Genomic DNA, 16,116 nt, shown 5'->3' on the forward strand with positions numbered 1-16,116 from the left:
GCCACAAAGTGAAATAGGAATCAATTAGTGACTCAGGCAATACATTACTTGGGGAAGAGTGAAGCCAGGTGAGGCCTTGGGAGTTCCAAAATTAGTTTGTGGTCTGGAATCCACAGGAAGTTCCTTATGCAGTTAGGTTCGCAGTGGGATTTGGCCTAATTTCTTTGACAAGTGAGTAACTTCCAGGCAAATAAAGCAGGGTGAACACTACTTAGACCTTTTTGCCACCCCACCTTTCACTCACATCAACAGCTCTCCAGTAAATAATTACCTCTTTTCATCTGACCTATGGCACTTAGCAATTTTTCTTCATCAATTTTAAGTGTCTTAATCTCATCAGATTGGTTTTATGTAGAAGAAACTTTTCTTTTTTACTTTTATTTTTACCTTCATTTAAAAATTGAGGATGTATACCATATGCCCTTTGGCTGAGCCTGTTTTATTAGGCACGATGTATTTCAAGGGTGATAAATCTTTTATTTGGTCTGGCTCCAGATCACTGTGTTTCCTATCACTGTAGGAAAAGGGAGGTGGTATTCAGAAGCAGAAAGCTAGCTAGACTTCAATCAAGAGGCTCAGGAAGCAGCCCCCACTTTTTCTATCAGCTGATACCTTTTCTACCTCACAGTGCCTCAGCTTCCTTTTCCATAATGGAGAAACTACTGGAGTCAAGCATACCTACCTCAGGGGAATAGTGAAAGAAACCTGAATATGCTACAGTGCATTGCAGTCCTTTAAACCTCCTGATGGGAATACAAACTGCCAGTAATCACATACCTGGAGAAAACATGTGAGTTGTAGGAGAGAGAGATCCAGTCCAGCCCCTTCTGTACTTCCTTCCACCATTTCTAATAAAACACAGGCTGGGAAGCAGAATGGTTACAAATTGTTCATTCTGGGAATCTTGTATAATAACATACTTCATATACTTTAACTTTGCAGCTAATTTCAGGGACTTTTTTTTTCTACTTGCTACATTCCATAGATAAATTCTCATTTGATTTTATAGAAAGCCTAGAAGGTGCCAATCAAGTCAAATACCAACCAAAGTTAAAATTATGTGGACATGAAAGCATCTGCAGTGGAGCATTCTCTGCCCCCCTTGCTTTGCATCCTCTTAATCATGTTGCCTTCCAGGGAGGGATGTCAGCGAAGATTGCTTCTTCCATAATGCATGGTGTCTTTTTCTTATCAATACCATTCAATATCGCTTTCTTCAGGAAGTTCCTTGATTCACCGTCCTCAGAGGTGAGCAGCTTCGTTTATTTTGATCCTGGGGACATAGGCTGTGAAAGGAAACAATTTACCAAGAAGAAAGAATGTTGAGGGCTACACACAGATTTATTGGCGTAAAAAACAAAGCAAGTCCAGATGTGACTCATTTTTGAAGCATGTTGTAAATATACCTGACCTGTTTCATTTATAACAAAGGAAGATGCCCTGGCTTACAGCTGGGTTCTTTCTTTGTGTGTTACTCAACTTTTCTCTTTTTTTCAGGGGAGAACTAAAACTAGAGTTTAGGGAGTGATTGATGGGGATTTGAGGATTGTAGTTTTTTCAATGTTCCCGTTGGCTTTCTAAATTACTGCTTCTTCACAAGCTAATCATTTATCACCCTCGCCTCCTACAGTGGTTTGCATGTTGGTAACTATTTCCTGCCTTTTCCATTTTAAGGCTAATATTTAAAAATAAGGGGTTGATGATTTTTATAATTCCACTTAGTGATATTAATTAAAATGTTGAAAGCAGCACATCAAGACAGAAAACAACTGCTTCTAGTTTCTGCTGCACCGAAGAATTTTACTGACCACCTGGGATTCCCAAAGCCTTCTGAAACTCGTATTTACATATGTGTGTATAAGGTGTGCACGTGTATGGTTCTCTGCCACTCAAAATGTGGTCTGTGGGCCAATAGCATTGGCCTCACCTGGATCTTCTCAGGAATACAGCCTCAAGCCTACTCTGAAATGCAGATTCTGCATTTTAAGCACTCCACATGATTTGTATGTACAAAGAGTTTGACAGGTAATGCCTGAGACATTTTACTACATTTATCTAAATGATGAAATTAAAACCTTAAGAATGAAGAAAAGCTCATATATCACATAATATTGGCCCTGTGTGTTCAACTTCATCTTTTATTCCCATTGTGATGGTATACAGAGAAAGATTTGCTTAAATGCTACATAGTGCATTTTGTCACTCTTTTTTGTTATACTGTCATTTGTTTTATATCTATAATTTCAACTTGGATTTTAGATTCATGGATTACATGTTGAGGTTTGTTACATGGATGGTGTATCTCATGATGCTGATGTTTAGGGTATGATTGATCCTATTGCTCAGGTAGTAAACGTAGTACCTAATAGTTAAGTTTTTCATCCCTTGCTCCCCTCTCTCCTGCCCCCCTCTAGTAGTCTCCAGTGTCTATTGTTGGCGTCATTATGCCCATAAGTACCCAGTATTGAGCTCCCTCTCATGAGTGAGAACATGCTGTATTTAGTTTTCTATTCCTGTATTAACTGACTTAGGACAATGGACTCCAGCTACATCCATATTGCTGCAAAGAACATGATTTTATTTTTTACAGCTGCATACTATTCCATGGTATGCATATACCACATTTTCTTTATCGTATCCACTGTTGTTGAGCACCAGGTTTATTTCATGTCTTTGCTATTGTGAATAGTGTTGCAATGGACATGTGAGTGCATATGTCTTTTTGGTAGAATGATTTGTTTTCTTTTGGATATATACACAGTATTGGGATTGCTAGGTTGAAAGGTAATTCTAAGTTCTTTAGAGAAATTGCCAAGCAACTTCCTTTTTAAAATTATTTTAATTTCTCAGATATTTGTGCAGGACAGGCAGGTTTGTTGCATAGGTAAACGTGTGCCATGGTGGTTTGCTGCACCTATCAACCCATCACCTAGGTATTAAGCCCAACATGCATTAGCTATTTTACTTGATGCTGTCCCACCACTTGCCCCCAGATAGGCCGCAATGTGTGTTGTTCTCTTCCCTGTGTCCATGTGTTCTCATCATTCAGCTCCCACTTATGAGTGAGAACATGTGGTGTTTGGTTTTCTGTTCCTGTGTTAGTTTCCTGAGGATAATCCCTTCCAGCTTCATCTATGTCCCTGCAAAGGGCATGATTTCATTTATTTTTATGGTTGCAGAGTATTCCAGTGTATACGTACCACATTTTCTTTATCCAGTCTACCATAGATGGGCATTTGAGTTGATTCCCTGTCTTTGCTATTGTGAATATCACTGCAATGAACATACACATGCAGGTATCTCTATAATAGAATGATTTATATTCCTTTGAGTATATATCCAACAATGGGATTGCTGGGTTAAATTATATTTCTGCTCCTAGGTCTTTGAAGAATTGTCACACTGTCTTCCACAATGGTTGAACTAATTTATCTGCCACCAACAGTGTAAAAGTATTCCTATTTCTCCACAGCCTCTCCAGCATCTGTTGTTTATTGGTTTTTTTAATAATTACCATTCTGATTGGCTTGAGTGGTATCTCATTGTGGTTTTGATTAGCATTTCTCTAACGATCAGTGATGTTGAGCTTTTTTTCATGTTTTTTGGCCTCATAAATATCTCCTTTAGAGAGGTGTCCTTTGCCCACTTTTTGATGGGGTTGTTTGGTGTTTTTTTTTCTCATAAATTTGTTTTAAGTTCCTTGTAGATTCCAGATATTAGACCTCTATCAGACAGGTAGATTGCAAAAATATTCTCCCATTCTGTAGGTTGCCTCGTCACTCTGATGATAGTTTCTTTTGCTGTAAAGAAACTCTTTAGTTGGATTAGATCCCATTTGTCAATTTTGGCTTTTGTCGTAATTGCTTTTGGCATTGTCATCATGAAATATTTGCCCTTGCCTATGCCCTGATTTGTATTGCTTAGCTTTTCTTCAAGGGTTTTTATGGTTTTGGCTTTTACATTTAAGTCTTGAATCCATCTTCAGTTAATTTTTGTGTAAGGTGTAAGCAAGGGATCCAGTTTCAATTTTTGGCATGTGGCTAGCCAGTTTTCCCAGCACCATTTATTAAAAAGGAAATCCTTTCCCCATTGCTTGTTTTTGTCAGGTTTGTCAAAGATCAGATGGTTGTAGATGTGTGGTCTTATTTCTGAGACCTCTACTCTGTTCCATTGGTCAACGTGTCTGTTTTTATACTAGTACTATGCTGTTTTGGTTACTGTAGCCTTGTAGTATAGTTTGAAGTCAGGTAGTGTGATGCTTCCAAATTTGTTCTTTTTGCTTACGATTATCTTAGCTATATGGGCTCTTTTGTGGTTCCATATAAATTTCAGTGTAGTTTTTTTTCTATGAATGTCATATAGTGTAGTTTTTTATTCTAAGAATATCAATGGTAGTTTAATGGGAATAGCATTCAATCTATACATTACTTTGGGCAGTGTGGTCATTTTCACAATATTCATTCTTCCTACCCATGAGCATGGAATGCTTTTCCATTTGTTTGTGTCTTCTCTGATTTCCTTGAGCAGTGGTTTGTATTTCTCGTTGAAGAGATCCTTCACTTCCCTCATTAGCTGTATTCCTAGGTGTTTTATTCTCTTTGTAGCAATTGTGAATGGAAGTCCATTCATAATTTGGCTCTCTCCTTGTCTGTTGTTGGCATATAGTAATGCTTGTGATTTTTGCACATTGATTTTGTGTCCTGAGACTGCAGAAGTTGCTTATCAGTTCAAGAATGTTTTGGACTGGGACAACTGGGATTTCTTGATATAGAATCATATCACCTGCAAACAGACAGTTCAACTTCCTCTCTTTCTATTTGAATACGCTTTATTTCTTTCTCTCGCCTGCTTGCCCTGGCCAGAACTTCCAATACTATGTTGAATAGGAGTGATGAGAGAGGGCATCCTTGTCTTGTGCCGGTTTTCAAAGAGAATGCCTCTGGCTTTTGCCCATTCAGTATGATATTGGCTGTGTGTTTGTTATAAATGGCTCTTATTATTTTGCGGTATGTTTCATCAATACCTAGTTTGAGAATTTTTAATATAAAGGGAAGTTGAATTTATCAAAGGCCTTTTCTGTGTCTATTGAGATAATCATGTGGTTTTTTTTCTTTAGTTCTGTTTATGAGATGAATTATGTTTATTGATTTGCATATGTTGAACCACTGTTTCATCCCACAGATGAAGCCAGCTTGATCATGGTGGATAAGCTTTTTGATGTGCTACTGGATTTGGTTTGCCAGTATTTTGTTGAAGATTTTTGCATCGGTGTTCATCAGGGATATTGGCCTGAAGTTTTCTTTTTTTGTTGTATCTCTGCCAGGTTTTGGTATCAGAATGATGCTGGCTGGCCTCAAAATGAGTTAGGGAGAAGTCCGTCCTTTTCAATTGTTTGGAATAGTTTTAGAAGAAATGGTACCAGCTTCTCTTTGTACCTCTGGTAGAATTCAGCTGTAAATCCATCTGGTCCTGGGCTTTTCTTAGTTGGCAGGCTATTTATTACTGCTTCAGTTTCAGAACTCATTCTTGGTCTATTCAGGGCTTCAACTTCTTCCTGGTTCAGCCTTGGGAGGGTATATATGTCCAGGAATTTATTCATTTCTTCTAGATTTTCTAGTTTATTTGCATAGAGGCTTTTATATTAGGTTGGCCCAAAAGTAATTGTGGTTTTTGCATAACTTAATGGCAAAACCACAATTAGTTTACAACAAACTAGTAGTATACTCTGGTGGTTGTTTGCATTTCTGTGGGGTCAGTGGTGATATCCCCTTGTCATTTTTTATTGTGTCTATTTGATTCTTTGCTCTTTTCTTTATTAGTCTAGCTAGAAGTCTATTTTATTGATTTTTTTTTTTTCAAAAAAACAGCTTCTGGATTTTTTTTTAAAAGGTTTTTCATGTCTCTGTCTTCTTCAGTTTCACTCCAACCTTCATTACTTCTTCTGCTAGCTTTAGGTTTGTTCTTGTTTCTCTAGTTCTTTTAGTTGTGATATTAGGGTGTCGATTTGACCTTATTGTAGCTTTTTGATATGGGCATTTAGTGCTATAATTTCTCGCATGATATTGCTTTAGCTGCATCCCAGAGATTTTTGGTATTTTGACTCTTTGTTATCATTAGTTTCAAAGAACTTCTTGCTTTTTTAATTTCATTATGTACTCAGGAGTCATTCAGGAGAACGTTGTTCAATTTCCATGTAGTTGTGTGATTTTGAATGAGTTTCTTAATCCTAAATTCTGGTTTAAAGTCTGTTTTGTCAGAAACTAGGATTGCAACCCCTGATTTTTTGCTTGGTAAATTTTTCTCTGTTTCTTTATTTTGAGCCTATGTGTGTCTTTGCACATAAGGTGGGTGTTTGGAATACAGCACACCAGTTGATCTTGACTCTTTATCCAGCTTGCCGTTCTGTGTCTTTTAGTTGGGGGCATTTAGCCCATTTAGTGTTAAGGTTAATATTGTTATGTGTGAATTTAATCCTGTCATCATGATATTAGCTAGTTATTTTGCAGACTTGTTGATGTAGTTGCTTGAGAGCATCATTAGTCTTTGTACTTCAGTTTGTTTTTGCAGTGGCTGCTAAGTTTTTCCTTTCCATATTTAGTGCTGCCCTTGGGAACTCTTGCAAGGCAGGCCTGGTGGTGATTAATTCCTCAGCATTTTCTTGTCTGAAAAGGATTTGATTTCTCCTTTGCTTATGAAGCTTAGTTTGGCTGGATATAACATTCTGGGTTGGAAATTCTTTAAAAATGTTGAATATTGGCCTCCAATCTCTTCTGGCTCATAGGGTTTCTGCCGAGAATTCTGCTGTTAGTCCAATGAATTTCCCTTTGTGGTGGCCTGGCCCTTCTATCTGGCTATGCTTAATGTTTTTTTCATGATTTCAACCTTGGAGAATCTGATAATTATGTGTCTTGGGGTTGATTTTCTCATGGAGTATCTTAATGGGGTTCTCTGGTTTTCCTGAATTTGAATGTTGGCCTTTCTTGTTACATTGGGGAAGTTCTCCTTGTTGATATCCTGAAGTATGTGTTTCAACTTGGTTCCATTCTCCCCATCTCTTTCAGGTACCCCAGTCATTCATAGGTTTGGTCTTTTTACATAATCCCATAGTTGTCAGAGGATTTGTTTCTTTTCTTTTTTTTTTTTCTCTAACCTTGTCTGCGTGTCTTATTTCAGCAAGATGGTCTTTAAGCTCTGAAAGTCTTTCATCTGCTTGGTCTTTGCAGTTACTGATACTTGTGGTTGCATCGTGAAGTTCTTAGTTGTGTTTTTCAGCTCTATGAGGTCATTTATGTTTCCCTCTAAACTGGTTATTTTGGTTAACAGATGCTGTAATGTTTTATCATGGCTTTTAGCTTCTTTGCATTGGGTTAAAACATGCTCCTTTAGCTCAGCGCAGTATGTTATTACCCACCTTCTGAAGCCTACTTTTGTCAATTCATCCATATCAGCCTCTCCCCAGTTATGTGTCCTTGCTGGAGAAGTGTTGTGATCATTTGGAGGAAAAGAAGCACTCTTGCCTTTTGAGTTTTCAGAATTTTTTTGTTGATTCTTTCTCATTTTTGTGAGTTTTTCTACCATTGATCTTTGAGATTGCTGACCTTTGGATGGGGTTTCTGTGGGGACTTTTTTGTTGATGATCTTGTTACTTTTCTGTAGGGCTGCTGTTGTTACTTTTCTGTAGGGCTGCTGTTGTTACTTTCCTGTAGGGCTACCGCAGTTTGCTGTGGGTTCACTCCAGACCCTGTTCGGCTGGGTCCCTCCTGCATCTGGAGGTGTCACCAGTGGAAACTACAGAACAGAAAAGATGGCTGCCTGCTCCTTCCTCTGGGATCTCTGTCCCAGAGGTGCACTGACCTGATTCAGTGGGAATGCTCCTGTATAAGGTGTTTGATGACCCCTGTTGGGTGTGTCTCATCCAGTCAGGAGGCACAGGATCCAGGCCCTGCTTAACATATTACTCTGGCTGCCCCTTGGCTGGGAAGGTGCACTCTGCTGGGGGGAATCCCACTAGTCCAGACTGCCTGGATTACTTAGAGCCAGCAGGGGGAAAACTAAGACTGCAGACATGTGGAGAACATGGCTGCCCCTCCCCACAGGTGCTCAGTCCCAGGGAGATCAGAATTCTGTCCCTAAACCCCGGCTGGAGTTGCTGAAATTCCTGCAGGGAGGCCCTGCCCAGTGAGGAAGGATGGGTCAGAGTCTGACCCAAAGAGGCAGTCTGGCCACCGTCTACCACAGTTGCTATGCTGCTGTTGGGAATTCCTCCTAGGTCCTAACCAACCAGTCTCCCCAGCACTGGCAGGAGAAAAACAGCAGACTGGAGCCTCAGTGATGGTGGCTGCCCCTCCCTTAGGAAGCTCAGTTGTCTTAGGCAGCAGGCTGCCACAGTGATTATGGCCACCCCTGCCCCTGGAACTTGGTAGTCTTAGGCAGTCTCCAGCCAAGTGGCTGCTGAGAATCTGCACAGCTCCCTGCTTGGAACACAAGGCCCTGGTGGCATGGGCTCACAAGGGACAAAGGGCCAAGATGGTTGACTAGAAATAGCTGCGGTTGGAGGCTCCCACCAAGAAGGAAAATGGTGAGTGAATCCTGTACTAGCAATTGAAGCATCCAGGTTCTCTCATTAGGACTGACTAGGTGGTCGGCAAGACCCATGGAGAGCAAGGAAAAGCACAGTGGTGCGACCACCTACCTGGGAGCGACATGGGGAAAGAGGAGCTCCCACCCCCAGCCAAGGAGGCGATGAGTGACTCTGCTACCCAGCCTGGGAAACCACGCTTTTTACATGGATCTGTGCAACCCACGGAACAAACTGCTTTCTGTAGTGGTTAAACTAATTTACATTCACACTAACAGACTATAAGCAATCCCTTTTCACCACAGCCTCCCTCTCCAGCATTTGTGGCTTTTTGATTTATTAAGAAAATCAATTCTCACTGGTGTAAGATGATACCTCATTGTGGTTTTGATTTGCATTTCTCTGACTGGTGATATGGAGCATTTTTTCACATGTTTATTGGCCATGTGTATATCTTCTTTTGAGAAATATATTTTTGCCCACTTTTTAATAGAGTTGTCTTTTGCTTTTTAAATTATGTTCCTTACAGATTCTGAATATTAGATCGTTGTCAGTTCATAGTTCATGAGTATTTCCTCCAATTCTATCAGTTATCTGTTTACTCTGTTGATAGTTTCCTTTGCTGTGCAGAAGCTCTTTAGTTCATTAGGTTTTACTAGTCAGTTTTTGTTTTTGTTGAAATTGCTTTTGAGAACTTAGTCATAAATTCTTTCCCAAGCCTAATATCCAGAATGGTATATCTTAAATTTTCTTTAAGGATTCTTAGAGTTTGAGGTCATCTATTTAAATCTTTAACCTATCATAAATTAATTTTTATTCATGGTTAAATGTAAGGGTCCACTTTTATTCTTCTGTATGTGGCTAGCCAGCTATCCTAGCACCATTCATGGACTAGGGAGTCACTTTCCCATCGCTTATTTTTGTCAACTTTGTTGAAGATCAGATTGCTGTAGGCATGCAGCTTTATTTCTGGGTTCCCTATCCTGTTCCATTTGTCTATGCATCTGTTTTTGTACCAGTACCATGCTGTTTCGGTTATTATAACCTTACAGCATAATTCAAAGTAAGGTAACCTGATGCCTTCAGCTTTGGTTGTTTTGTTTGTTTGTTTTAATTGCTGTTGTTTTATTTTGTTGTGTTGTGTTTTTGCCCAGACTTTTTCATTTCATAAGAATTTTAGAATAGTTTTTCTAATTCTGTGAAAAATGACATTGGTAGTTTGATAGAAATGGCTTGGAATCTGCACATTGCTTTGGACAGTATGACCATTTCAACAATATTAATTATTTCAATTCATGAGCATGAGGATGTTTTTCCATTTGCTTGTGTCATCAGTGATTTCTTTTAGCAGTGTTTTGTAGTTATCCTTGTGAAGATCTTTCACCTCCTCGGTTAGATGTGTTCTTAGGTATTTTATTCATTTTGTGGCTATTGTAAACGGGATTGTGTTCTTGATTTTTACTCTCAGTTTGAACTTTATTGTTGTATAGAAGTCTTACTGATTTTTGTACATTGATTTTTGTATGCTGAGACTTTACTGAAATGTGTTTATCAGTTCCAGGAGCCTGTGGGAGGTGTCTTTAGGGTTTTCTAGGCATAGAATTATATCATATGTGAAGATAGTTTGACATTTTTTAGTGTATTTAGATGTATTTTATTTTTTCTATTGGTTGAATGCTCTGGTTATGACTTCCAGTACTATCTAGAAGAGGAGTGGTGAAAGTGGCTGCCTTATTTGCTGCAGTTCTCAAGGGGAATACTTCTAGCTTTTTCACATTCAGTAAGATATTGGACATAGATAATTCTTGTTATTTTGAGATGTTTCTTTCACAGTTTGGAGGGGTTTTTTAATCATGAAAAAATATTGCATTTTACTGAAAGCTTTGTCAAGGTCTATTGAGAGGTTCATAGAAATTCTTTGGTTAATAACCTTTATTGATTTACAGATGTTAAACCAACCTTGCATCCCAAGAATGAAACCTACTTGATCATGGTGAATTAACTCTTTGATATACTGCTAGATTCAGTTTCCTGGTATTTTGTTGAGGATTTTTGCATGGATATTGGCCTGTAGTTTCCTTTTCTCATTGTGTCTTTGCTAGGTTTTTGTATCAAGGCAATACTAGCTTTGTAGAATGAGTTACGGAAGAGTTCCTCCTGGATTTTTTTAAAAAATATTTTCCATAGAATTGATACAAGCTCTTCTTTGTACATGTGATAGAATTTGGCTGTGAATTCATTTGGACCAGGGCTTTTTTAGTTGGTAGGTTTTTGGGTTTTTTTTTTTTTTATTACTTATTCAGTTTCAGAACTCATATTGGTCTGTTCAGGGTTTCAATTCCTTCCAGATTCAGTGTTGGAAGAGTTTGTGTTTTCAGGAATGTATCCACTTTCTATAGATTTTCTAGTTTGTGTGCATAGAGGTATTCATAAGTCTCTGAGGATATTTTGTATTTCAGTGGGATTGTTTGTAACATAACCTTTGTCATCTCTGATTGTGCTTATTTGGATCTTCTCTCTTTTCTTTGTGAATCTAGCTAGTGGTCTATCAACCTTGTTCATCCTTTTGAAGAACCAACTTTTGGTTTCACTGATTCCTGGTGTGGATTTTTCGGTCTCAATTTCATTCAGTTCAGCTCTGACTTTAGTTACTTCTTTTCTTCTACTAGCTTTAAAGTTAGTTTGTTCTTGTTTTCCTAGTTCCTCTACATGTGATGTATAATAATTAATTTGATATCTTTCTTTTTGAGGTAGGCATTTAGCACTGTAAACTTTCCCCCTGACACCGCTTTTACTGTATCCCAGATACTTAACTATTTTTGTCTCTGTTGTTATTGATTTCAAAGATTCTTTTTATTTCTGCCTTAATTTCATTGTTTACCCAAAAGTCATTCAGGAACAAATAGTTTAATTTTCATATAATTGCCATCATTCTTTTTAAGCTATCAGTGGGGACATATCGTAAAGAGCATGACATACTGTTTCCAATTAGCTAATGAAAGATGACATCTGTGCCAATGGGCCTGGACTACAGATGACAGCTGTGCACTCTGGCCTTATTTTTTAGTTTTCCTGCATAAGCAGGGCACAATCTTGGAACTCAGCGTGTGGACTTGCTTCCAACTAATAATATTTCCCTATCTATCTGCCATCATTAGTTATCATTTTTTTCTGAGTGTAAACTGCTTAATTTCAATGCTTACAATTTCTGAAAATCAGGCAAAACAGTAAAATCTGAAAAATACATATGCCTCCAAACCAAAGTGGTTTTTGTTGTTGTTGGTTGTGGTGGTTGGTTGGTTAGTTGGGTTTTTTGTGCGTATTCTATTTTAACCAAGTCAGCATTCTTGAGTAGGGTCTTTCAAGGTATGCCTCTCAAAGAACGATAAAAGCTGCAGCACTCTAAAAATGGAAAAGTTTGTAACTCTCGTGTGCCATGAATTCCACAGAAATAGATTACCACTTAAGTTGACATCAAACTTACCTGCGGCAACAGTATTTTCATTAAATAGCTATTAAGAGATTAAAAAAAAAAAAGAACAAAACTGGCACTACCACCAAAAAATGATAATTATCAAACAGGGAATCTATTGCCAGTTTCTGAGAGAAAGCTAATCACAGTGACATTTAGGTACATGTACCAGGACTCGTAGGTGGTGATATGATTTGGCTGTGTCCACACCCAAATCCCATCTTGAATTGTAGTTCCCATAATCCCGATGTGCTGTGGAGGGGACCCAGTGGGAGATAATTGAATCATGGGGGTGGTTACCTCCATGCTGCTGTTCTCGTGACAATGAGTGAGTTTTCACGAGGTCTGATGGTTTTATAACGGGCTTCCCCCTTCGCTCAGCTCTCATTCTCTCTCTTGCTGCCATGTGAAGAAAACCACGTTTGCTTCCCCTTCTGCCATGATTGTAAGTTTTCTGAGGTCTCCCCAGCCATGCGGAACTGTGAGTAAATTAAACCTCTTTCCTTTATAAATTACCCAGTGGTGGGCATGTCTTTATTAGCAGTGTGAGAAGAGACTAATACAGGTTGGTACTAGACAGTCTTTTCAATGCATTTAAGTTCTGGGACCTGGGTTCAGTTGCAGAAAAGCAGAATTTGAGGCAATTTTATAGCCCTCTCCCTTTCTATTTGTGTTTAGAGATGGTGGCTCACAAGAGCCAATAAAGCAGAGAATGTCAGCATATTGTCTGTGTGCTGGGGTGGGGGTCTGTCAGAAGTGCTGGTGCCCTGACTGTGTTAATAACAGGAAGGTTTTTAGACACAGTGTGCTGGATATAATAGCTTTTTTTTTCTTTAATAACTTTTTTCATTCAGATAATCAGAGATTTAAGCACTGTGAGGAGAGGAAGATGTCATATTTAAGGATAATCATGTTTTTCCTTTCCCCTATTTGTAAGGGATTCCTGATATCTTACTTGTCCCTTTCCTCCTCCTCATGGAGGAAAGGCTGATAACATAGTTGATGTGTGGAAATCAGGAGCCTCTGGTTCTTTGGTTCGAGCTCATCTAACAAGGCCTTGAATGTAGGGATGCAATCTTATCTTCCTTCCTCTTCACTCAGAAAGCTAGAAGCTGAAAGAAGAGAAGCTGGCATGCTCTATCGATTCAAATTTCAACTTGAGAATGGAGCATCAGCAAACTCATTTTAGATTTCATGAAAAGCTACATCAGCCAGCCAGGATGTTTTCAATAAAAGAAGTTGGGTTGGGTTCTCCACCTGCTGACTCTTGTCTGATTTCTCAGTTGGTTCAGAACTTGAACAGGAAGGAGAGATGGTATTCGTCATGTTTCAAAGAGTACAAGACACAGTAAAAGAATGAGCACTAAAAATGTATGCAGTGGGTTAAAGGCTATGTACATTAATGAATCTCAAACTGTATATTTGAAAAAGAAACCTCACCAAAGATCTATCACTGAAGAATGTAAGAAAGAATATTTCTGTAAACTTCAGACAGAATCTCTTATTTATATATATTTTTAAATGAGGTTATACATACAGTTACTTTTATGTGTATGCATCTTAAAGAATAGTAATTTTTTTAGATCCAAACATTTTAAATATACCACAACATTTGTAATAATGTATAGTGATTTTTTGTTGTTGTTTTTAAATATACAAGAGGCCTGAAAAATGGAAATGATCTGGGTCTTTCCTGACCTCTAAAAGCGCTTAATGGGGCTATTCTGAAGTGGCTGAAGAGCTGGGTCAAAGACCAGCCCAGGCTCACTTCTGAGAGGTCTCGGTTCATTCAAGTGTAAATAGAGAGGAAAACTGAGTGTTGCTAGGAAAAGCAATCTGCATAATCTCTAAAAAGGGAAAATGACCTGGAAATATATAAACCTTAGATCTCCAGAAATTATTTGTGCAGGAACCACCATAAATTCACATGAATGTGTTCATTGTCCTCAATAAAATGCAAAATGGCATTCTCTGAAACAGAAGCAGGAAGCCATAAGATCAAAGGGTTGTTGAGAAGTTCATTTATATTAGAAAGGTTGGGCAAGATTAAGAATGATTCGAGGAAATTAAAAATGGAGAGTCGTAACTGTGATCCACATTGGAGACAATGAGGAACAAAATCCCTTCTCTAGGTAAAATACATCTTTGTTGCAGAGGACAGATGTAAAATGTTTGCTAAGAATTTAGACAAAGGAAAAGGCTAACGTGAAATAGACACAGAATGAAGATGAAGGAGACCTGTGATCAGGGTTCCAAATGAAGAGACCAGAACAGAACTAACAAAAAGCACAGAAGACTATGACATCTACTTATAATGACAACAACAACAATAACCTTCCCGAGTTTAGCAAAATATAAAAAGGAAAACAGGGTACTGTGTACTCAACAAAATCAGAAAAGAGAACTGTAAGAATGTACACGTGGTCATAATTTTTAAATTCTATGAGAGGTAAAAATATCCTTCAAGAATATTTGAAGGAAATGAGGAAAAGAAAAGGTAAATGAAGCAAAACAGACTGGCTTCACAATTACTACAACACTTGAAAAGTTACAGAACAAGAAGCCAGGAAGGGCTCAGGAAATAGAGCATTTTAGTAAAAAGAAGAATGATAAGTGAATATACAACTCACTTATTGAGCAAAATTAAGAACTTGAGATCAGAGGGATTAAGGCATAAAAATATGATAGGCAACACTGAAATCAGTCAAGCGTAGCACTGAGGCCACATAATTTTATAAACCTAGACACAAGTGGAGGCATGTATTTAAAATGACTTTTGAATGAGAAAGTTTAGGATGGTGAAAACGAGATGAGGATAACCTGTGCTAAAGAAGATATGCAACAGAAGAAAATAAACTCCCTGAAGAAAAGAGTTGGTCTAAATGTAGGATATCACAGTATTATTACTAATGATGAAATAAAGGTGGAAATGCAGTTGTGTGTACTTGTAAGTGTATGCAAATGTTTATGATGCTATTAATAGGATTTAATAAGCCTGTTGTAAATAACATAAAAACCTCAGACATGAAATTGAAGGAATGGCAATAGTAATAAAATGTAAAATGAGATGACAAAGTCAGACCAAATGTACACATTATAATAAGAGTACTAAATAACTCTTTATTATAAAATGTGTACACTAAAGGATGTTTATAAGAAACACAAAATGATTCCAAAAGGTTCTAAGTAAAATGATAGGCAAAGAAATGCCAGTTTATTGTACAAGAAAGCAGAAGTTTCAATATTATTGTGGGATAAAGTAGAATTCAAGCAGAAACATAATAAAGGTGAACAAAATCATGTGTTTATTGGCAATGGATAATCTTAATGTGAATGAGCAAATATGAAACATTAAACACAAATATTAACTTTATTTTTGACAAAGGAGTAATTAGATATGGCTCCCAAACTCAAAAATAAACATTTGGGGGCGGGGGGCGGGGGGCGGGCAAGGAAATATTGAAACAAATAATTGTCATGCAAAATGCCTAATGTACCTTTGCATTAATTCAACAAGACTTTGTTGAGATTCTTTCTCTGTAACGTAACTCAAGCATTGAGAATGCAGTGACGAATAAGCAGGTATGCTTCCCAACTTCCGCATGTTTGTAGTCTGTTTTGAATGAAAGGAGTAATACCCAGAAGAGAACAATGAAAAGTCAAAGAAACAGAGTGAAGGAAGGTTTCGGTGAAAATCTGCAGGGATTTCACTCATTTCACTCATTTCACATCAGGTTGGTAGAAGTTGCTTGATCAAGTGCATCCGGCTCTGTTAGGTACATGGAGAAAATACACAAAAAGGCACTCCAAATTAGTGTCAACTGCAAAATAAATAGATAAATAAAAATTCTCACAAGAAAATTAACGTTTTTTTGAAAGAACATGGTCCAAGAATTGCTTCCTTCCGAACCACGGGCCCACAAATTTCCACAAGCTTCCCTGATACGTCTTCCCCAACCAGGTTCATGGAAAGAGCAAAATTGTTCCCAGAGAGGGTATTAAAAGCATGGCCACGATCACGTGCATCATTTGCTGCCAACAGGCACAAAAGGAATGGCTTGTGTAT

At 38.0% G+C, this 16,116-nt stretch overlaps 1 long non-coding RNA gene across 2 annotated transcripts in view; it reads right to left on the reverse strand.

Annotated features, from left to right (window-relative positions):
* Nucleotides 1-15,502: 15,502 nt before the first annotated feature.
* LOC102118943 (uncharacterized) overlaps nucleotides 15,503-16,116 on the reverse strand; it is a 215,095-nt gene continuing 214,481 nt past the window's right edge. For both annotated transcript variants that reach the window (XR_012418431.1, XR_006689941.2), the window contains one exon: nucleotides 15,503-15,819. This is a non-coding gene — a long non-coding RNA (uncharacterized lncRNA). The remainder of the gene's footprint in view (nucleotides 15,820-16,116) is intronic.

This window comes from Macaca fascicularis, chromosome 10, assembly GCF_037993035.2.
Source record: "Macaca fascicularis isolate 582-1 chromosome 10, T2T-MFA8v1.1".
Lineage (NCBI taxonomy): Eukaryota > Metazoa > Chordata > Mammalia > Primates > Cercopithecidae > Macaca > Macaca fascicularis.